This window comes from Periplaneta americana, chromosome 17 (genome assembly GCF_040183065.1).
Source record: "Periplaneta americana isolate PAMFEO1 chromosome 17, P.americana_PAMFEO1_priV1, whole genome shotgun sequence".
Taxonomy (NCBI): Eukaryota; Metazoa; Arthropoda; class Insecta; order Blattodea; family Blattidae; genus Periplaneta; species Periplaneta americana.
Window position 1 is genome coordinate 70004258 of NC_091133.1, and position 25038 is coordinate 70029295.

At 35.5% G+C, this 25038-nt stretch overlaps 1 protein-coding gene across 2 annotated transcripts in view; it reads right to left on the reverse strand.

Annotated features, from left to right (window-relative positions):
- LOC138693319 (oxysterol-binding protein-related protein 9) overlaps positions 1-25038 on the reverse strand; it is a 443401-nt gene that overhangs the window by 235953 nt on the left and 182410 nt on the right. The gene's annotated exons all lie outside the window — the stretch shown is intronic.

Here is a 25038-nt window from a genome sequence, read left to right on the forward strand (position 1 = left end):
AACCGCCCTAAGAGAGGGTAGTCTTTACAGTTGGTGTTGCCATGGTAACAAACTCATTTCGCTAGAAACTCGTACACGGCACGTTTTTACAGTATGTTTTCAGGCCTTCCTGCCAATGTTACTTTTATTTCGATATCGATTTTCCATAGCGTCAGACACTATCTCTCATACTGAAGAGCCTGCAAGAAAGATCTTGAGAAACAAAAGGGTGGCGTGTCGAGAAACCAGGATTACTCGCCTTGAGGAAAATACAGCAGGGAGGAAAATTAAACAGACGTGAAAAGTAGCACTATCGAACAGAGAGGAAAAAATTCATTATAACGAAACAACTGAAGAGAAACGAAATTAGATAAAACAAAGCTAGTGTTTACAGTTACTGAGTAGTGGTCTGACTACGAAACTAACAGGCAGAAGTTTAAATTCCAGTTGGGACAGAATCGAATTCTTCTCATTATTTCCTTGGTGTTCTTAGGGCGTGTTCATACTCTTATTTTTGGTATTCTTAATTTATTTAGATATAATAAAAACGTTTAACTCGTTTCTTTTTTGGTCGTTTTCTATCTCCTTCTACCGGGTGATTCACGAAGATGGTGCAATACTCTAGGATGTGATTTCTGGTATCATTCTGATGGAAAAAGTTCATATAAACATGTCATATATTTTTTTTTTAACTGAGCGAGTTAGGCCCTCCTGAATGTTAAACATAAATATTATGAAGGTTTAAGCATTTAAATTATTTACAGCAATGGTACTTGATGTATTATAAATTCATTAAAGAACATTCACGTTATTACTCACGTGAAAAATCTGTATCAAAGCCGGTTTTCAAAGACCCCACCTTCTGCAACAATACACTTAGCCGCCCAAGTGTGAACTGCGCGCGCTGCATTCCCCAACTTCCGTTAGGTAGATACGTTGTATCGATGTTGAGTTATCTCTAACCCTAACCCTGATGTCACGAGATTTTGTGTCGGTGCTATCAGCTGTACTGTAATACATACAGCTCCAGACGTCCAGAGAGAGAGAAAAACTTAACAAGAATGCGTGTTACAGAAGAAACGTGATTTTATCTGAAACTATTCAAAATCGGACACGTGTATATTATATGAACTTTTTTTATCAGAATGATGTCAGAAATCACATCCTAGAGTATTGCACAATCTTCGTAAATCACCCTGTATTCAGCCATTACTCCAGCATTATCATTTTTTTTTAATTTATCATGAGACATTTACTCACACAGGGTACGTCTACTGAGTCAGATGTCGAAGGTGAATAGGGATTTGACTAACCTGGCGCAGTAGAAGTGAGCAGAAATAAACCAAGACTGGATACGATTTAGTATATACAATAAAATATAATTAAATAGAAAATACAAACAAGTATAAATATAATATATAATGTAATAGCAATAATTAGACGAACTGTAATTTGAGGAAACTGAATATAAATGACAAAACATGATAACGGCCGATCTGCACAGAATTTTCCTGAAGGTACATTTAACTGTGTCACATACAATACAAAATCTACTATTGGCTTGTAATCAAGAAAAGATATATAACCCTGTGCAATATTACAATACTTTAGATATTAAATAGGTAAACGAGAGGGAGAGTGTTCCTATCAAATTATGGTACAAATGTCTATACATTACCATTAGACGAATCTCAAGCTACAATTTTTAATGTTTCGTTACAGGAAGATATCCAATGTGTTACATAAATTAATTGTTATTTACTAATTAACATTAACTTTTGCATCGGAGAAAAACATAAAATAAAATCTATGTTAATATCTGATGGAAATAAAACTACAGTAGTGGACGTAGACAGAAATAAAAGTAATATCTTAGTAAGTAATGCACATAAAACTATCTTAGTGGTCGTAAAAATCACATCATCATCATCATCATCATCATCATCATCATCATCACGGCATAAGCCTTGTGGCTCGTTCCGTCTTCAAACAAACTGATCCGACCATCTCATCCGTGGCCTCCCGATATTTGTTCTACCTACAGGTTTACACTTATATATTATTTGTGATATACGATCTTCATCCATTGTTTGTATGTGATCTTGCCGTCTTTGTCTGTATTCAATAATTGTTTCATTTAGACTCAGAATTTTCAATTCTTTTCTAATATCTTCACTCCTCTTTTTATCTCTGAGTCTATAACCTGCCACCTGTGTCAAAAATTTCATCTCAGCAGCCTCTATTTTCTTCTGTTGTGAGATAGTCAACTGTCACACCCATAAAGCAAGGTAGGGATCGCCATTACTTTGTAAAGTTTCAACAGTGTTGCTCTATTATAATTTTTAAAGTTCTTTTTATTGTACCACATAGTGTTTGAAATTTGTTTAATTTATTTTGCACATCTCTATTGCCGGTATATGACACAATGTAACCAAGATAATTAAAATCACTTTGTTGTTGGATAAGGTTATTATTTATGCAAATTTTTGCTCTTAACAGATCTGTTCCTCTAAGAGCCATTATTTCCGGTTTTTCATATGAGATTTGAAGATTATATTCACTTGTAATATTATAATTCATGTATGGCTCTTTGTAAATTATCTTCCGAATCTGCAATTAAGATCTGGTCGTCAGCAAACAACAATGTATCAATGTTTCTCCCTTTTATTTTAAAATGTGTTTTGAGCATATTTTGCCATCGTACAACTGCGTCATTTATATATATATATATATATATATATATATATATTAAATAGGGTAGCGATAGGCCTAATGGACATCTCTGTCGTACTCCCAAATTAATCTCTACTAAATTATCCTTCTCTATGAATTTCTTCAATTTAAACTTTGTATTACCTTTATAAGATGTTGAGGAAAACCTAAATAAATCCATGTTTGTGGTTTTAAGAAGTAGTGCAAGCTGAATTCTCTTACGTGTGTGGGAAGACATCTTGATGGGTAGATGTCTAAACATCTTACATCCTTGAGTTCTAATCAAGCGAGAATTGCACAGCAGCTCCGTCATCTTTGACAATATGCACACTTGTCAGTTTTAACAAAGCATAACATACGAAGAACCCGAGATCCGTACTCAACCACACAGCAGGATGCATTCCATCTTGATATCAAAGGTCATCATTCTAGTTTCGAGATGAAAAATTCCATACATATTCAAAATAAGGCACGTGTTGAATAGATAACCATATAGTCTGCTGACACAAGTCTGTGTTTTGATCATTGCTAGGGAAAGTTTTAGCTGTCAGTTATACAGTACGTGGCCTACAAGCAAGCACTACTACTACACTTATTAGAAACGGTTCGCAAGGATGAAAGCAGGAATAGAAGTTAGGAACAACAGATAATGAGTAAGTAGCATCAACATTTTTCTATTAAATATGTTCATACAGTGGACTCTCCTAAGTTCGACTGAACAGAATTGAAAGTTCAGTCCAATAAGGATAGTGGGTGTGGCAGGTGAAATGAATACATTGGTTATCCACCAACGAATACAGTACTGCACTTGCATTTCCTGCCCGCCCCGAGACTTGTGTATGCGCTTCTAGTACCACAGTGGGTTTCGACAGTTCCGTCTCACAAACGGCACAATTCTCAAATAGAAAAAAGAGAGTTTATTAATTTAAAATCAATGCTCAATACCGAAAAAAATACGAAGGATGATGATAATCCTATTCATGGTAGTAGAATTCATACCCAAATGTGTTGGAAGGGACTACGTTGTCGTCATGACGAGATTCCCTTGAATAACTTGACATGAGACGTAGACAGACACAGAAACGAATTTCGGCTCCTCCATATCCGTACCTATGTTTGCGATGAATTTCAAATACAGCAATAACAATAAATCAAAGCTCAGCCTGCATTACCGACGTCGAGCGCATTTTGTGAGGCGTGTTTACTGCGTCGAGCGATCCGCAAGTATCCATGTATATATATAACCTTCCAGATTTATACAGAAACTAGAATAAACCCTGTTCGAAGAGCTTTTCCATTTGCAAAAGGTAAGATTATTGGTTTTACTTTCAGACAACATGCAATACTAAAGAAATATATTTCATACGAAGGCTATAAAGTAGAATTATCCTCAATTTATTAAGAAAATTACCAAGACACAGCAGTTCGACTGCTAGAAGTCTATGAAGTTGATTGTAAACGATGTAGCTATGTGGCAGTTATTTTTATTCATTAGTTCTGTCATTAAGTTTTAAAGGCTGTACAGTAACCACTGTGATCGGTTACTTACAGTCTTAAAAATTAAATTGTGGTTTACTTAACGACGCTCGCAACTGCCGAGGTTAGGCCTATATCAGCGTCGCCGGTGTGCCGGAATTTTATTCCGCAGGAGTTCTTTTACATGCCAGTAAATCTACTGACATGTAGACATGTATTTGATCACACCTAAATGCCATCGACCTAGGCCAGGATCGAACCTGCAACCTCGGGCACAGAAGGCTAGCACTCTACCGACTGCGCTACCCAGGTCGACTACAGCCTTAGAATTATCTGCATATTTCTTCATTGGTCGAACCTGCTATTTTCTTCCATTTGGAGTACGTATATTTTTAATAATAATAATAATAATATTAATAATAATAATAATAATAATAATAATAATAATAATACATTATTGCCAGAACAAAGATACATATGATTTTTTTAATACAAGAACTCTCCAGCACCCCCAGAAAGAGTAAGTATATGTGTGTATGCGTGTGTGTGTATATATATATATATATATATATTGTAAAAACCATTAATAAATTTTATTTAGGCCTATTATTTATTTATTTATTATTTAAATTTGAATATACAGAATACAGAATATAATTACAACTATAGAAATAGAAATAAAATAATACAATCAATATAAAAAAGAAGATACAGTAATATTAACAAAATTTGGTTACTAATTTCGAAAATGAAGATCTGGACATTCGGTTTACATGTTCAATTCATTCGTAATGTGTGTATCCTGCTGTTCTTTGCACAAAGTTCATTTTAGCGGATTTCAATCTGAATTTATATTTGTCTCTAGTACTCTAACTTTCACTACCATATAACAGCACAGGAAGGGCTGGAATGTTGTAAAAATGTATTTAAATGATATTTCGCACTTTTAAAAATTTCAAACAAGGCCGTTCTCTCCACTTGGGAAGAAACCAGCGAGTTAGAAAGTTAAATAGTGAAATATTTAAGTGTGACATACAATGTCGGAAATGTACACACCATTTGAAATTGTGATTAGTTACTAAACAGTTTATTAAGAAGTATTATGAACTAGTTTATGAAAAAATGTTTTCTTTACCTTCAAGCCCGTCCTCTTTTAAAAATTTTGCGCAAGACCATGATTTGAAAATGTTAGAGTACCAAAAAAATAAAAAAATAAAATAATTTTACTATCAATGTCTTACATTTTCATAAGAAACAAATGTTCTAGGTAGTTCAATACATTTACTTGCTCGATAATTTTGTTGTTCATTAATATTTTGCTTATCTTTGGGCTTTTAGTTCAAAACAATTTATCGTGCTCTATCGTTTGTTACCCGTTACTCATACTCTTGCTCGCATTTGCTCTGCATATGCCTCGACATTGTGAATTTTCTTTCTTCAACTTCGCTCGCTAACTTTTCCAGTTTAACTTGTCGACTGCTGATTGTTCCTCAATTGAGATTGTAACCTGGTTCATTATGAATCGTTGGACACCAATGCGAATGTTCTACAGCTTCGCATTCTCGAGTTACACTGTCTCGGCTGCAGCGTGACCAGCGAATTTGTGCCTTAACTTCCCCTCCCGCGTATCGCTAGATGACGTCACTCTAACTCAAGGTCACGTTGAGTACATTGACTCTTCATCTGACCATCGCCGTTTATTTGATTGGAATATGTCATGTAGTTCAGAAATTAAGACGCGACAAAACTCGCCTGAAAATGTGTAGACCGACTTTCTGGGATGGCACCCTAGTATTGGACCGAACTAACAGATGTATTCACGACAAAAGAGGAGGAGTGAGAGGACAACGTGGTCTTATTCCTTAGTTCATATTCACTGATCTCGAACTTATTATTCCATTGTCTATTTTAAAATTATGTGTTTCCATAAAAACTCTTTAAAAAAAATATGTTATTTTTGCAGCTTCCTACTATGTGAGTCATAGCTTTTCTTTACCCTTTTCTAGAGAGAGATTATGGACGAAGTGTTGGAATAATGCTTTGCAACTTTGTCCCTCAAAATAAATATTACCCTTATATATTATTAAGTGTAAAAGATAGCCTGCTGATTCAAGTAGTGGTGAACAAATGTAATATTTACAGTTACAATGAAGATACTCAGGGGCAGATATTCATGGAGATTGATTTGTATTCTTGGGGAGATTAAAGGAAATTTTGGAAAATACAATTATTTTGGAATTTGAGTATTAATTCAATATGAATATTACTTTCCAAATAGTTAACATTAAAGGTTCGTTGGATTCTGGTAAAGATGCAGTACGGCCTATAGACAGTATTTGTTGGATTGAAACTATTTAACATACATTCATTAAAAACGAAAAAAAAAAAAAAAAAAAAAAAACTTGCAGCCCTCAAATTAACACTTTCAAATTATTAGTGAAATGTTGAATTTTCCGTCTTTTGAGTTAGCTAATGTAATCAGAACACCTGGAATACCATGTAATGTAGTTTACTTGGATATATAACAAATTCAAGTGAAAAAAAAAATCCGAAAAAAAAAAAAACTCAGAATATGAAATTCGCTATAAAACGACGCAATAACAATAATTCGCGAATGTGTTCATATTTCGCTATTAGAACTCTATTTTGCGATCTGTCGCGATTGTTTTATTCGCATATTATTAATCAGAATCACTTAATTCGCAAAGATTAGTAAAAATCTATTGTATATCTATTATGTCGTGATTTTCGCGATCTCCGATACCCGATCCTGGGGATACCACTGAGCTTTCATAGGGGAGTCTTGAGGGAACCGGAAGTTTTATGTATCGACTCCAGCTGCGTAGAACCCTAGATCATATAACAGATAACTCCTCGCTACGTTAAAATCGGCAGCACTTTGAAGAGAACAACCGCCAGGATCGCCACCCGTCAGCCGTAAACGAACACGAGATGGCAGCACAGTCGCTAATGTAATTCAAATGGGAATTATGACGTGACACCTGATGTAACAACTAGATGGCAGCGTAGTAAACCTGACAAAAGTTGTTAACCTCAAAGCCTATAAGCCCGACATATCTGTTACATATATGATCTAGGGTTAAATCCAGACGAAAGTAACAGTGTAACAGCGAGTAACTAGTTATTTCGTGTCCAAGTTATTTTTGTAACCGTTACAATTGAGTAACTGTTACAAAGTAACTGCTACGTTATTTTTCGCCCATCCCTATAGATATATACCATTATAGGGAAATATGATGGAAACAAAAACAGATACAATAAGATAAATATCACTAGAATATCAAAAATGTAATGAATTTCTAAAATGTAACCCACTAAAATATAAGAAAATAAAAGACGTGTTAATGTGTTCAATTTGAATAAATAAATTTATAGTCGTGTTAATGTCTTCAATTTGATTAAATAAATATTATAGTCTATGTGTATGAATTAATCACCCTGTATTATATTAATGTTCTATAATTTCGGAATATATATGTTTCATAAATTGTCCTACTTGATTCACGTACTATATTATTTTTCTGCACGATAATATTATATTATGTAATTTCATTGTAACTGTAATTTTACTTTTAGTTCCTATTTTATTTTATTTGTACATTCCTCTTATATTAATAATATATCCGAACTGCGACCGAACGCGAGCACTGCTCATTCGGTCCTAAAATTTATTAATATTATTGTATCCTCTTTTTTATATTCATGTATTATTTTATTCTATTTCTATTGTTATAATTATATTCTGTAGTCTGTGTTATATTTTGTATTAGGAATAAATAGATAAATGAATAAATGAATGAATGAATAAATAAATAATAAATAAATAAATAAATAAATTCCACCGTGTTAACAAGTCATTCTTCAGCCTTACATTAATCCTATTAGTTCTCGCATCCATTACTATTTAAAGTCCAATACAGTCATGTCTAAATATTTAATTATGATTGATTTTATTTTAGTACGTCTGTTACATATTTCAAGTTTAAATATGTTCGAATACTACAAGACAACATGTTCCCATAAACTGCAAGTTGCAAAAGATGAATATACATAGGAATGATGATTTATATACTATGCATGATACTCAATTTCTGACAATATAGATTTTCAAAACAAGTAGGCGCCAAAATTTTACGAGAAATTTAAACCAGACTTCAATATCCTACAAACAGAAAGAGCACCTATTATTTACTCTTGATTCAACTAACCAATATCAATAGTGTTTCAAAATACACAGTGAGTATAATATTGAAAAGGTCTCAACAAAAAATGCTTCTGTACTATACCCTAATTTTGTAATAATATTATTAATATTCAATAGTAGTCAAGGCTTCTAAACTTCTCACAGGTTGCATTATCATCGAGCTTGTGGGCGAGAGATCGACGGGAAAAGAAGAGCGATTCTGACGTCACAAGATAGCTGAGCGCGCCAAAGCTCAAATGTTTCAAAGCAGTATCTCGTGTTTTTTCTTGTTTATGATGTTTTCAATGCATTATGCCAGGTCAAAGGTGTGCTGTTGCATTATGCAACAATTCTAACGATAAAAATAAAGAGTTGTCTCTCTTTACCATTCCTAAAGATTTATGAATTAGAAAAAAATGGGTAATTGCGTACAAAAGACAGGATAAATTCAATCCTGATACAAGCAGATTAAGCTCTGATCATTTTAAAGATGACGATTTTGTTCCTGATTTTCGAGCAGCTTTAATGAAAATAAAGCCGAAACGACCGAGAATGTTAAAGCCTACAGGTAAGTTGAAATAAATCACGTAGGCCTATATAAGTAGCCTACATTAATACCAGCTTTGCATAATAATTAGATTAGGTTCATCTATGTTAACCTTCAAATTATTTTCTTTCTTTTGTAATCTTTGCTGGGTCGTACACAACTTACAATTAACAAAATAATCATGCTATTTATACTAACAATCGGTTTTCAAAGGGGTGGAGAGTTAGTGAGTGATACCAGTAATGCTTTTTCACTATAATTCTCATTATATTGATTTTATATTAACGATTTATGACATTTTGTCCAGTGGCGTGCGGTGACCATTCAGACAGCCGAAGCACTGAATATTATAATTGTTAGGTACACAATAGTAAATCAAATCACAACTGATAATAATTTAAAAGATCACAACTGATAATAATTTAAAAGATCATATATTAAAATAAGTAGACCTAATATCAATTTAAGTTTCTTAAAGCTACCATTAAACAACATTTGATATAAAATAACAAGCTTCTGGCTTTAAACTCACCCTTGGCACTTCTCACAGCGAGATCAACGGAACTGAAATTCAATCCTTCTCTCCTGGGAAGCAAATTTGGTAACCACCTCATCGAAGAACTCTTTCTTCTTCCTGAGTTCTCCTAGTAGGCGCGCTTCAATTGAAATAATTCCAAGATGAGATAGTCTCTCTTCTCCAGTAGAATTTCGAGAGTAGCTTTTGATTCTCTTCAGCGCTGAAAACGACCTTTCTACTGAAGACGTACTCACAGGAATTGTACACAGTAATGTCACTAACACATTAAACTGCTGAAAACTTTTTTTCAGCATTGAATTAGTACTCAATAGTTTTGCAAGTTCACTCATGGTTTTATTTCTAAACTCTTCACTGCTGTACACTACAATCAGCTTATTTTTCAATCGAATGATGTCGAAAAATGTTCCATATGTATCTATGAGACTTTGAAAGCAACTTTCTGGGAATTGATTAGTATATTTTTCGTAGTTTTGAGGCGACAATAAATTTAAAAATTTCAGTTTAGAATAATTTTGAAATCTTACATCCAAGTGGTTATCAATATTATCAAACACTTTGCAATACATGCGTTTATAGTAGATATTTTTTCTCTTCGGAGGCTCACCTGCTTGAGACACGGTTTCTTGGAAAACCCCTTCATAATCGTCACGTAATGTGGCTATGGAACGGCGAGTTTCTTGTATTTTCTCTTGACAGTGTAGAATATCATTTGCTTGGTTCTGTAGGATGTTGTACAACACATCGGTGAAGCTAAATATTTTGTCAAACGTATTTAAGAGAAAAACAAATTTGAAATCTTCCAAAAGTGTCAAAAAGCCATTAATTGGTGCTAAAATATCTGACTCAATTTCTTGAGGGTGTTCTAGCATAGCACAAAATACATTACAAAGTTGAATTCTGTTCCTGCACACAGTGTTTACCAGTCTTGATGAATAATTCCATCGCGTTGGACAGACGTGTGGAAGACGACGTTGCAAAAATTGATCCAAAAAGTTAGCACGTTTCGGCGATCTTGAAAAAAAAAAAGCTGCAAGTCCATTAAGCGTACTAAAAAATATTTTACACTCAGGTATTTGGCTGGTGCTTTGAGACAAAAAGAGGTTAAGTACATGGGCATAACAGTGAAAAAATAGGGCTTCTGGATGTGTGACTTTGATTAATGCTTGTACTCCATTCAAATTTCCCGCCATCGTCGCTGCACCGTCATACGTTCGTGCAATCAATTTTTCATTACATCCGAATTCTGATAAGAAGTGCCGGATAAGTTCTGCAATAGCTTGGGCATGTTTGTCACTACTTATATCACAGAACCCCAAGAATCTTTCCTTTATCTCTCCTTCATGCACATAACGCAGGACAATAGAAAACTGTGCTTTATTTGCCACATCTGAAGTTTCGTCAACCATGACGGCTACAAAAGGAACTTCAATAATTTCCTGCTTTATAGCTGATAAAACGGTTGAACCTACAGCTTGGATTAGGTCATTTTGAATTCGATTAGAAATTCCTTTAAACACAGTAGAGGTTTCTAAATGCTCCGCTAAAACAGGATCATATTCTGCAGTGTACTTAAGCAATTCCACATAATTGCCCCGATTAACAGAATTTTCTGTTTCATCATGAAAGGCCAACTCTTGTTTTCCCAGAAAACACACTGCATTAATAAGTCTTTTAAGGATGTCCCTGTTCCGCTTTACCTTTTGATTGTGTAGAGATATTTCATTTTTAAGCTGGTGGTCAAGTGCAGGTTCTATTCTATTTTCCCCAAAAGCAGCTATAGCTACAGACGATCGTAGGTGGTTAACAGACAGCCCGTGCTCGGCTATAGATTTTACTAAATTTCCCAAATGCGTGTACCCAGTTCTGGTCCAACTAATATTTCTATCCTTTCCAAACAACAGACAGTACCAGCAAAACACCGCATTTAGCTCAGCGCTACCGGCTAACCAGTCACATTTGCTACACATATTAGACTGAAAATGTCTAGTAAATTTACTGGTCTTTTGAACCAAGTTCGATAGTTCTGGTGTTGGCCGTCCATTTTTAATTATCTCATTTTTTTTCTTGGAAAGGATGAGCGGAAAAGGGCTTCAACACAAGCTCTTTTATAATACATGTAGACATTGTTCTATATTATATAATGTATTGTATTATTAGCAGACATCGGATTTTTAGGCACTAAAAATTTCAGTTTTTGGCGCCTAAAATAAGCTCAAAATTTGTAAAATTAGGCTCTATTTTAATGAAAGTAGGCATTTTAGGCACATCAAGGTATCATACTTATTTCTTTCACTGAAATTTTTTGTTATACACTAAAATACGCACAAAAAAATATGTTTAAACATTAAAAAAGAATACTATATTATATTTATAAACAGAGCTGCACAAATTTAATATATTGAAACTAATGAAATAATGATTATTGATATCAAGATTACTCGTTTTAAGTTATTGAAATTCAGTTCCATGCTCAGACTTTATTATAATTATCTGCACAGTACACCAACAGAATTTTTTCTAAATTCTCCACAGTTAACCTTTGCCTTTTGTCACTGAGAATCATTTTGAAAGCAGAAAAACTTCTTTCAACCGAAACTGATGTGAGGGGCGCAAATTTTAAATTAGGTACAATAGAAACATCAATACTTACTGGAACATTTACACTTTCCCCCGATATCACTCTTGATACATTTTCCAACAATGAAAATCCTACATTCTTATTTAATACGTTGTCCCACTTATTTTTAACTTTTTTCCCAGTTTCGCCCAAAGCAGAATGTATGTTCACTTGAGCTTCCTTTACTATTGCTATTTGGCTACAAAGAGATTGTTTTTCACGTTCTAATTGTTCAATGCTTGCAGGTATGAAAGAAAAGTTTGATGTTACGTAGGCAATATCGTTTTTCACTCGTGAGTCATTCAGACAATCTTTCACTGCTTTCACACACGCTGCACTATCAGTTTCAGGTAATTTATCAATAACTGTGACCACTTCTTTAAAATACTTAGAATAATACACCACTGACTGAATCCAGGTTCCCCATCGTGTAACAACCGGCTGAGGTGGGAGTGGGATATCTGGAAAGTAAAAGGTAAAAAAGGTAAAGGTATCCCCGTAACATGCCATGAAGGCTTTACAAAAACATTTTTTTGTGTTAGAAATAAACGAATTGACAAGAGGAAATTCATTCCGGATTGTTTCAGAAACCCTGTGAAGGCCATGTGCTAGACAGGTTACATGCGTGAGGTTAGGATAAAATGTTTTAAGAAGTGGAGCTGCAGCAACCATGTATGAGGCAGCATCAGTACAAAACAACAGAACTTTAGAATCGTCTATATTACCTGAGTATAAAGACTGTAGGCCTTTATTTACAAAATAAGCAATGGCTTGGCTATTTACTTTCGAAAGTTCCTTAACACATACGAGGTGTGGAATCGAAGGTCCATCAGGACTAAGTTTTCCTACTACCATATTTGCTATATACCTATTCATAGGATCTGAGATTTCATCCACAGAGACCCATATGTACGAATCACCTATATCCTCCCGAATGGAAGCTAAAGTTTCATTGTATATTCTGTCTAAGTAATTTTTTCTTAGGGTCGACTTAGATTGGATATTTTGTTTTCAGTATTTTTGTAAAAACTGTCTTAAAACCGGATTTTCAATTGCATTCCAGGGAATGTTAGCAGCAACAAACGCTCTGGTTAAATCAGCATAGAAATTGCTGCTGAGATTGGATTAAGTAGGCTGTGTTAGTAAAGTTTGTTGCAGTTGATTTTTCTGCTGAGCTTTAGCCTTATGAGCCGCTCCTTGCACATGCTGCTTTAGGTGGCACTTCTTTTCTTGCGAAATCTAAAAATGTAAAGTAAACTGAATTAAAATAAAATCCTAATTGTTGTATTGCCGTATTTCTATCACAAAGTTAGTGGGTTCGAACAATCAAAATTTTAATGACCTGCAAATACTTTAACTATCGGAATTTAAAAGGTTAAAGTGTAGTGGTCTTAAAAAGAATTATACCTCAGGATAGCTCAGTCAATGTATAAATATTATAGGCCTACTCATTAAATTTATATATTTCAACTATTGTTACATACCTGTTTGCTACAAATCTTGTAGAATATTATTTTTCTATCATAAGTGAATTCTGAATATTCTGTTAGCCATTGCCGGATCAATGTAGATTTTGCACTTACTTCGGCATTATCGCGTTAAACTTCACAGGAAAACGTCCTACCGCTCAAAACTTCTCAACACAAATAAGGTGAGGGAAAGAGCAACTGTTAACGAGCATTCAAATGAACCGTTGTTATTGAGATTCAATTGGACAAAAATACAAAGTTCCACTTATTGTTGCATTTCCTGCTAGTGTTAACACTAGGAGGGCCATTCTTTTAAATATTTTTTAACGGTTTACCCTACTAATTCGCAGTTTTACGACTTTTCATAAATATTTCAAAAACACTCTTTCTCCAAAAATTGTGATTTTATGACACTCTGAAGGGCAGTACAGCTAATCGGTTTCAGACCGAAAACAGTCATTTTTATAGTATAATATATCTCTGAATCGGTAGCAGCACATGTTGTGATTGTTGCCTGCTTCAAAACTAAGGTTGGTTCTTTGTCGGCATTTATGCCTCCAAACATGTTAAATTCGGTGAAATCTATTGCGAGTGTCGTGAGATTCAAAACATTTTGTTTCCTTTATCAATGGTTTCATGGCCGGTGTGAAGCAAACTTTCCACTTTTTAAATGCCTTAAATTTCGCAGTGAATGCATGTATAAATTATAAAAAGTAAGAGGAAAATACGAAACTTTACAGTGAGTTAGGCATTTTTAGGCGAATATTAACAAATTAGGCTCTAATAACCGTTTTAGGGCATTTTAGGGCACTATAAAACTCTTTGAATACCTTTCAATTTCCATGAAACACAAATATTAATAAATATTTTTACTTTTCTCCTAAAGAAACAAAATAGGCATTTGCCCTAGAATCCGATGTCTGATTATTAGTTACTACCTGGTACCTTCACGAACTAAAACATTTTCACACACATTCGACAAACATGTACACTGAAGAAAACATAACTGTTACTGATACACTTTACACTTTCTATATACTGTACAATTTCTCACATGTGACTCGAAATTACGGGGAATGCTTCTGAGCGCGACGGTCTGGACAACACTACAAAAAATAGGGGCGAAGTGTGGCATCTTACTGCTCTAAAAAAAAAGCAACACACAGGTATAGTCGGTGACTCAGGAGAAGACGAGCGCGGAAGGGAACATAAGAAAGTGTGGTAAACAGATATCATTACTACAACAGTGCAATACTTGTACTACTAGTAGACGGAAATAATGTTTCCACTCACTAGTAGTACAAGTATCGCACTGTTGTCGTAATGTAATCTATTATCCACTCTTTCCCCTCACTCCGTGCTCGTCTTCTTATGAGTTACCGACAGTACTCGTCTCCATGCTCTTGCAGGCATTCTCTTAGTTGACACGCGTAAGTGACGTCACAACCCATGCTAACTTCGGATTGTGGGGTGCAGACGAACATAGCCCGTGGCCTTCATCAGAGGTGCGCGCGCAATTCCTTCGCTGTTCAGCCGAAGTAGAAGTGACAATGCTTCGGTTCAGCGTTGCCAACCGTGGCCGAATTCGGCTAAACGTAGCTTCATTTTTAGTCATGTAGCTTGTAGCAGAGTGGTCGTAGCCGAATGTCAAAATGTAGCCGAATTGAGATTCGATCGAGCGACCATCTGTGAACACTCTATTTTTATGTATAAACACTTTCTTTTAACAAATTTATTTTCTCATATTAATACCCACCAAAATTTCCTCACTTCCTCAACAAAATTACGAAAACATAACGGTAGAAATTTTGTGTCACAGAATTCTGAACAATGCGTTCTCATAGCGCCTATACCTACTAGTAAAGGCTGGTTCACAATAAACCGGGAACAAAAACGACAACGAGAACGAGAACGGAAATACATTTATTTTAACAATACTTTCGTTCTCGTTCTCGTTGTCGTTTTTGTTCCCGGTTTATTATGGACCAGCCTTTACTCACAATTTCTGTACTCATGAATTTGCAGACATCCGTCAGGCGGTTTATTAGGGGTCGCCTACCAAACAAAAGAAACCAGTAACCTGACAGTTCCTCTCTCTGTGAACTTCCCAGCACACAGGACAGTTTTTATTAGGGATCGGCTACTCCCCAAAAATAACCGTACTCCGACTGCAAATAAAAATGAAACTTAAGCCTCTTAGATTTTAAAAACTGGCATATCTATCTCATTGTCCACTTGTTGCGATACTTTGTGCAAAACATTGTGAACATCATAACACTGATCGTCGGTTCTATTTATTACTCAAGAATAAGACCTATCTCTAAAGTTCTAAAATCTGAAGTATCTTCATACATACCGTACTTTACGAATGGTCTTTGACGACACTGTTTTGCACAAAATGTCGCAACAAATTGACAGTGAGATAGACATAAGTGGGAAGGCCAGGAGGGCCAGTTTTTATAATGTGTGAGTCTTACTACCTCTTTTGATCTCATTATGTACGTAAATTGTATCAGTATGTAATTACTTAATTCTGATCCAGTTTTATGTTCAACTATGTAAGCAAGTTTTAATCCTGGTTGAGTGTAAGAGAAGGCCTTACGGCCTTAACTCTGCCAGGTTAAATAAAGCCATTATTATTATTATTATTATTATTATTATTATTATTATTATTATGTTTCATTGTTATTTATTTCCCCGTCAATATACTGGAAATTAAGGAAAACAGTCTTACATGTGTCTGATTTCCAGTCAGTCGAGTTCCGCTGAGATAGAACCTACTTAGCAAATGTAACTTTTGTGTGCAGTTTAGTGTAGTGTGTTGTGATTTCATCTTGAGTTCTGATACATCTGACAGTGAGTGCCAATCATCCACGAGGAAGAGAAGCCTACCGCACAGAAATTAATCCACGTAATAAGCTTGCTACGGACACACTGATTGGTCTCCTGTTATCATCGCATGCTAAGATCAATTCAGTGTTATATCCTAAGGCAGGACCAAGTGACGAACAACAGGAAGAAGAAGAGGCTGATGGCTTCTTCAATGTGTTTCCAAAATTGTTTCTGTAAATATGTACCTATAAATACATAGACAAATATGTATAAATACGTGGACTTTTTTGTATGTGTATTAGCAAGTGTTATCACAAGGATCAACTACATTTCATTAGGCGAGTTAATAAATACTTTCCCTTTGTTATATGCCTCATGCTTTGTGACTGGGTTGAGCAATGCTTTACCAAACCTATAGAAGTGTGTTGATCCTTAGGCCATGTGTTGATTTTTCGGTTTGTAAGAAATAATAATGATTATTATAAATATTAAGATTAATAACCCCATTAATATAATAATAATAATAATAATAATAATAATAATAATAATAATAATAATAAATCATTGTATTGAATTATTTTTATTAAATTAATATGACGGGCAATGAAATCATCGTTAAACGCAGCACATTGAACAACATATATGCAAATTCTTCAAGTTTTGAGCGTAGCTTCATTTCAGTCTTTGTAGCTGAATTTCGGGATGTTTATAGCCGACTCGCTCGTGTTCAGGTTGGCAACGCTGCTTCGGTTCGCTCACAATACCAATAGTGTAACGTATTAAGCTCTAAGTTCTATACGTTCTGAAGAAATCTGACGATTTTATACAGATATTATTGAATAATCGTATAATTATGACATAATATATTGTTACCGAAGCAGTGCTTCAGTAGCTTACCCTGAATGCAAGCCACTGATTTTGTCCTTATGGCATATTCAGTGGGTTAATCATAAAAGCCTCCAGTGACAATTCATTGTTGAGTTATAATGCTTATTGTAAATGAACGTGTGGCTGACATTTCATTACCGATACATGCTCCTTTTTCCAAACTTTAGAATAAGATATTAAATAACATTCGATGTTAGAATTTTTATAAACACAAGACTGGAAACTAGCAGACGAAAACGGAAGGCATACACTGAGAGCAGACGAATTGTTAAGAAATACAGAAAAATAATGCCGTGACAAGTGCAAGTACAGTTTTTATATACACGGTATAAATACTTTCAAAGTATTTACATTATGCCATGACACGTACACAATTGGTTTATACCCATTGTAATGTTTTTATTTGAGGCGGTTATGTTTATAATGTACGCTGATGTCGCTATAAATTTGAAAATAAAGGACCAATGAGCATGGACACTTCGCGCGTCGTCAGCCAATTAGCCATTTGATTGGCTAATGAAAAATGAGATAACCCATTGAGTGTATAGAAGCCTTCAATAGTAGTCACCTACAACATTCGTCTTCTTCTTTATCGATCATGACTTACTGTATCAGGTTATGATTTTATACATGTTTCATGACTTACTCTACAACATAGAATTTAAAGAATAATATCAGCTAATAAAAAATTGTCTTGCTTACAAATGGCTTTTAAGGAACCCGGAGGTTCATTGCCGCCCTCACATAAGCCCGCCATCGGTCCTTATCCTGAGCAAGATTAATCCAGTCTCTATCATGATGATAGGGAGGTGGGATATGATGATAGTATCATCATATCCCACCTCCCTCAAATCCATTTTAATATTACCCTCCCATCTACGTCCCGGCCTCCCCAAAGGTCTTTTTCCCTCCGGCCTCCCAACTAACACTCTATATGCATTTCTGGATTCGCCCATACGTGCTACATTCCCTGCCCATCTCAAACGTCGGATTTAATGTTCCTAATTATGTCAAGTGAAGAATACAATGTGTGAAGTTCTGCGTTGTGTAACTTTCTCCATTATCCTGTAACTTCATCCCTCTTAGCCCCAAATATTCTCTCTGTTCCTCTCTCAAAGTAAGAGTCCAAGTTTCACAAACATATAGAACAACCGGTAATATAACTGTTACAAGTGCAAAATATTACCAACTGCAATTGAGTGGTTAAAATAATTTTAACGACTGCTATAGTTAAGTATTGGTTGTTTTAAATAAAGTGATGTTGAAGAAATGGAAAATACATTAACAAAATGTTAAATATAAACACGTTGTTAATTTAACACTACAGTAGTTAAGCCAAATTAAACATTTTTTGGAGAAACTGGTCATAACTCTTCTAGCAACTCTTTAAATTGCCTATGGCGAAGGGAGCTTGATTTAATCAAATTCATGCAATTCACAAAAACGGACATAACATAAAACTGATTTTGCACATAAAGCCTCCCTATGAATTATGCAGTGTATAGACAAAAAATAAGAGGCCACACCCATATTCCTTAAACATTTCTTTAATCTACCAATAAAAATATTTTCATTCCCTTTTAACGACGGGGACTCATCGGTCGCAACACTAACTAGTATAGCTCATAAGAGAAGATGTTGAGATTCGCTAAGAGCGGGCAAATTCCTACAGCGAATACTGATTGGCATGGCTGGTATATGCTGTGCGCTCGATATCAAGTTCTGCTGTGATTGCTAGCTAATATCGTGTCATGGTCTAAGTAAAACCCGCTCACAAGCAAACGTTCTGATGGGGGCAGATAAAAAAGTTATTTTTTTTTCTTCCATCATGTTAATAATGTCAAAAGAAGTGCTTATACAAATTTTGGCCACTCGACCGCAATTACGAGGGCCGTAAAAATAAGTTCGCCAGGGGCCGCTAACAGAACAAAAACACAATTTAATTGAAACAGACACAGCAATTGTTGAGCTATTTCTCAACATATTTTCTATCGGAACTGAGACATTTCTCATATCATGGGATCGACAGAGAGAGGCGCAGAAGCAGTCAAACGCTGGTTCCGTTCCGATCTGAGACGGCTGATTTCTACGACACAAAAATTGATCCTATGGTATGACAAATGTCTCAATTCCAGTGGGGGATATGTTGACAAATAGCGCAACAATTGCTGTATCTGTTTCAATAAATATTTCTATGCAATTGTGCTTTTTTTCTATAAACGGCCCCAGAGAAAATCACTTTCTGGACGGCCTCGTAATTACGGTCGGGTGGCCAAAATTTGTATAAGCACTTCTTTTGACTTTATTAACATGGTGGAAGAAACAATTTTAACTTTTTTATCTGCCCCCATCAGAACGTTTGCTTGTCAGTGCAAATATGCGTAATGCGACAAACATTTTAAAGCAAAGCCGCACCACACCGAAGTATTATGGCAAGAAGAAATAGCTAGGAAACAATGAGTTGTATGCATTGTATTTAACAAAGACTACATTGTTAAAATATACAATACGTTGATACTATGGTTACAGAATTTATTGTTCACTAAGCTCTAAAAGCAAAAGGAACGTATTATTCTTTGCAATTCAAAAAGCGCGATTTAATCGTAATCACGATGTGTTTTGAAGGACTCAGAAGAAGATTTTCACGCCTCATGGTAAGACATTATTGATATTCATTAAAAATTCGGCCGCGCTTTGTAGAAATAGTGAATCTTTCTTATTGCCTCAATGAAAACGTAGCTTTGATTTTCTTTACTTTTTCTTGAGTAAGAACAAATGAGTCATTCCCTGTGTGTTTGCAAGTATCATTTTGCACGATGAATTATAGAAGTTGGCTTCATAGTCCTGGAGGTCTGACTTGGGACCTCGGAAAATGAAGTATTGGTAGAATGATGATGATAACGGTGAGTGAAAACGCCTTTTTATTCAATGCTGTTGGAATTTTTTGTTTAACATAAAATGTTTTCATAGCCACGATATATCCTCTTTTTCTTCTCAACGTTAAAAGTTTATGTCAAGTCGTTGCCGAAAAAGAGCAGAGTTGCTATTACACGACATTGACAATAACTACGACTAATAATATTTTGTAGTACCCGTAGCAGAAGGCATATGACTCGGTTAAGACAGGTGTTATATGATATTCTTATTGAATTTGGTATTCCCAAGAAACTAGTTCGATTAATTAAAATGTGTCTCAGTGAAATGTACAGCAGAGTCCGTCTATTGGTCAGTTTCTGTCGGATGCTTTTCCAGTTCACTGTGCGCTAAAGCAAGGAGATGCACTATCACCTTTACTTTTTAACTTTTCTCTAGAATAGGGCTGGGCACGGGGAGCGATTCCAAACTCTAAACAGGAACGCTTAATATTCATCCGTGACGGCATCAACGCTGTGCGGTGTTCGGAAGGGGAGAAGTCATATAGCTCCCCGTGAGAGAGTAGAATCCGCTCTGGGTGCCCAGCCTTGTGACTAGAATATGCCATTAGGAAGATCCAGTATAAAGAGAGGGTTTGGAATTGAACGGGTTACATCAGCTGCTTGTCTATGCGGATAACGTGAATATGTTAGGAGAAAATCCGCAAACTATTAGGGAAAACACGGGAATTTTACTTGAAGCAAGTAAAGAGATAGGTTTGGAAGTAAATCCCGAAAAGACAAAGTATAGCTATGTTACGTCTCATGATCAGAATATTGTACGAAATGGAAATATAAAAATTGAAAATTTATCCTTCGAAGAGGTGGAAAAATTCAAATATCTTCGAGTAACAGTAAAAAATATAAATGACACTCGGGAGGAAATTACACACAGAATAAATGGGGAAATGCCTGTTATTATTCGATTGAGAAGCTTTTGTCATCCAGTCTGCTGTCAAAAAAGCTGAAAGTTTGAATTCATAAAACAATTATATTTAACAGTTTTTGTGTTTGGTTGTGAAACTTGGACTCTCACTTTCAGAGAGGAACAGAGGTTAAGGATATTTGAAAATAAAGTGCTTAGGAAAATATTTGGGGCTAAGTGGGATAAAGTTACAGGAGAATGGAGAAAGTTACACAATACAGAACTGCACGCATTGTATTCTTCACCTGACATAATTAGGAACATTAAGACCAGACGTTTGAGATGGGCAGGGCATGTAGCACGTATAGGCGAATCCAGAAAGACATATAGAATGTAAGTTGGGAGGCCGGAGGGAAAAAGACCTTTGAGGAGGCCGAGACGTAGATGGGAGAATAACATTAAAATGGATTTGAGGGAGGTGGGATATGATGATAGATCCTGGATTAATCCTGCTCAGAATAGGGACCGACGGCGGGCTTATGTGAGGGCGGCAATGAACCTTTAGGTTCCTTGAAAGCCATAAATAAGTACCGGTAGCAGGTCGTGGTCAGAGAACGCATACTCAGTTTTGAAGTAAGAATTTTTCTCCGTTCCATTACTCTTTTATCGTATGATGACGCAGAATATCTGCATGGAAATATCATATGTACTTCGGTACATTATAGTAATATATATGATATGCGTAAATCACTTCATGATTTAAGGCAGCGCTTATTCCGTCGGATTCATTACGAGTGCACCTCAGCACATGTGTGGACTTCGATCCTAGATTCATAGATATCTATGACGTAGTGCAGAGGGCGGCCGCTAGAGGGTACCCAAGAGTTGGAACTTAAAAAACTGAGACGATTCTTCAGACGCCGGGGTGGAATCCGGTGTGGCTTAGTGGATAAAGCGTCTGCACGTAGAACTGAAAACCCGGGTTCAAATCCCGGCGCCAGAGAGAATTTTTCTCCGTGCCATTACTCTTTCATCGTAAGTCAGAGATACTTCCTGATCATCCCCGTAAAGAGACTGTAGTTGCCATAAGGACACGACTGCCTGGCGGAATATTTATGTAAACTGGGTATTTTACCATCACCTCAGTGTGTCGTTTGTAATGAGGAAAATGCTATTATGAATTGGGAACATTCAGGGCCGTATTCATAGACATTCTTAGCGCGGGCTTCCGGTGGATGATCAGCGAACTAACGTTTTTCGTATTCATAAACCAGTGTTAGCGATATGATATGATATTAATCCTTTACAAGTAACCTGTCGACAGCCGGGGCTAGTTTAGCACCCTCGTAGCTCGGGCTAGCGAAATGTCTATGAATAGCACCCTTAAATGTTTGTAAAATAACTTGTAAATTTTAAATCCTCTATGGGGACTTTGTACTGGTCTGCCAGACACCAAATGATGTTGAATCAATCTGGTTGAGCATTACATACATACATACATACATACATACATACACACATAAATACATACAGTAGTCACAAAAAAAAACCGGACCGACCCTTGTAACAGATTTCAGAACCTTGTTCACTCCAGAGCCACGATAGACTGGTAAATAAGACTTTCGTGGTTCGAATCCTGCCTGGGAAGGAAATTTTTTTTTCTGTTCCTTATTCAAATTTATTCCCTATACTGTTCGATTGCAGCGATATTTTACTTCTAATTAACTTATTATATCCGTAACATGAACTTTACCAGCTTATTATCTAATGGCTTTCCAAATGGGCTACGTCAGCAGTCGAAACTACAACAATTTCAATAGATTACTAGCTATCTTGTGAATGCGGGCGTGGCATGCGCAGTGGCTCATTTCGGGGACTTTGATTATTCCGTCGGTCCGGTTTGTTTTGCACTGCTGTACATCTTTTTTACGTTAGTAAATCCTGAAAAAGTCATAAAGACTGAAACTATATTACAAAATTTAACTAGTTACAGACTTATCTAAAAAAAAAAAGAACTCTATATGAATTGCAAATTTATTATAGGCTTGTTATACGCAAAATAATTTCGTTTTTAGTGTTATTGCTTTCATTTTTGCCTAAAGATCAAGCTGGTGATGCGGATTACAGTAATTTTGACTGATTAATTCCTCCACAAAACGTAACTGCTTTGGTTGAGTGATATATGTTCCACTTGTCATCTTTCAAATAAAAATTACAAGTGACAAATTATAGCATGAATAGTGAGAAGGCATGTAAGCAAGAAGCTAGAAAATACAGAATTTGTGTTTTCGTTATCAAACAAAATTCCATTTCGTGAAAAGCAGCTGATATGGGCACCTGCATAACTGTTCTGCATAGAAGTAAGAATACCGATCTACTTAATATTTTGGATATGAAATATTGCTTTTGTGTAGTGCCCCATAATTATTACAGATATTCTTACCGAATTTCTTATTCATCCAGTCCAGTTTTAGACCTCGATGGTCAGTTATGGTTTCAATCAGTGTTCTGCTGGTTGCTCCATACTTGTCTGGCCAGAACAAACATTTGGTCATCTTCTTTAGCATTCTCTTGTTGTTCATTCGGAGAACATGCGTATTACCGGGATTTCCTGTACGCTTATTATTATATTATAGACTAATAATAAATTATGTTTGTTTTCAGCCCAGGCATTGGAGGCGTCGTCCACCTCAACCTCCACGAAACGCTCGGCCCTTCTTCTCACTCTTCACCGAAGAAGAGTGTGAAGAGTTCTCGGTAGGTGCAACATTTTACAGTACAGCTTTCTTTAAGATCATTAAAATATTGATTAATGTAATAATATGGAAAATTGTAATCCAAAAATGATCTACATAATTTCAAATATTAAATAAACAATGTCATGAATGATATATATTTTTATATGTTTTATGTGTTTAAATGCTAAATATTTATTTACTTTAAGGTTCTTCTAAATTCGTTTTTCTTGGCAAGCAACATTTTCATTTTGACGTTTCCTCTCTCTGTTATCTTCCTGCGTGGTGAATGGTAAGGAAATTAAATTATTTATTATCGTTCCCGAAAATGCGCTAAATCTTGTCACTCCAGTTCCAGTTACATATTTGTCAAAGAACACTCATGACGCAAAAACTTTCCAATTCACAATTCAATGTCTGACAATTTGTGTATACCAGTACATTTTCTCGGAAAAGAGATAGGTTTTGAAGTAAATCCCGAAAAGACAGAGTATATGATTAAGTCTCGTGACGAGAATATTGTACGAAATGGAAATATAAAAATTGGAAATTTATCCTTTGAAGAGGTGGAAAAATTCAAATACTTGCGAGCAACAGTAACAAATATAAATGATACTCGAGAGGAAATTAAACACAAAATAAATATGGGAAATGCGTGTTATTATTCGGTTGAGAAGCTTTTATCATACAGTCTGCTGTAAAAAAAATCTGAAAGTTAGAATTTATAAAACAATTATATTACCGGTTGTTCTTTATGGTTGTGAAACTTGGACCCTCACTTTGAGAGAGGAACATAGGTTAAGGGTGTTTGAGAATAAGGTACTTAGGAAAATATTTGGGGCTAAGAGGGATGAAGTTACAGGAGAATGGAGAAAAGTTAGCCTACACAACACCGAACTGCACGCATTGTATTCTTCACCTGACATAATTAGGAACATTAAGTCCAGACGTTTGAAATGGGCAGGCCATGTAGCACGTATGGGCGAATCCAGAAATGCATATAGAGTGTTAGTCGGGAGGCCGGAGGGAAAAAGACCTTTGGGGAGGCCGATACGTAGATGGGAGAATAATATTAAAATGGATTTGAGGGAGGTGGAATATGATAGTAGAGACTGAATTAATCTTGCTCAGGATAGGGACCAATGGCGGTCTTATGTGAGGGCGGCAATGAACCTCCGGGTTCCTTAAAAGCCAGTAAGTAAGTAATGCGTGTTATTATTCGGTTGAGAAGCTTTTATCATCCAGTCTGCTGTCAAAAAATCTG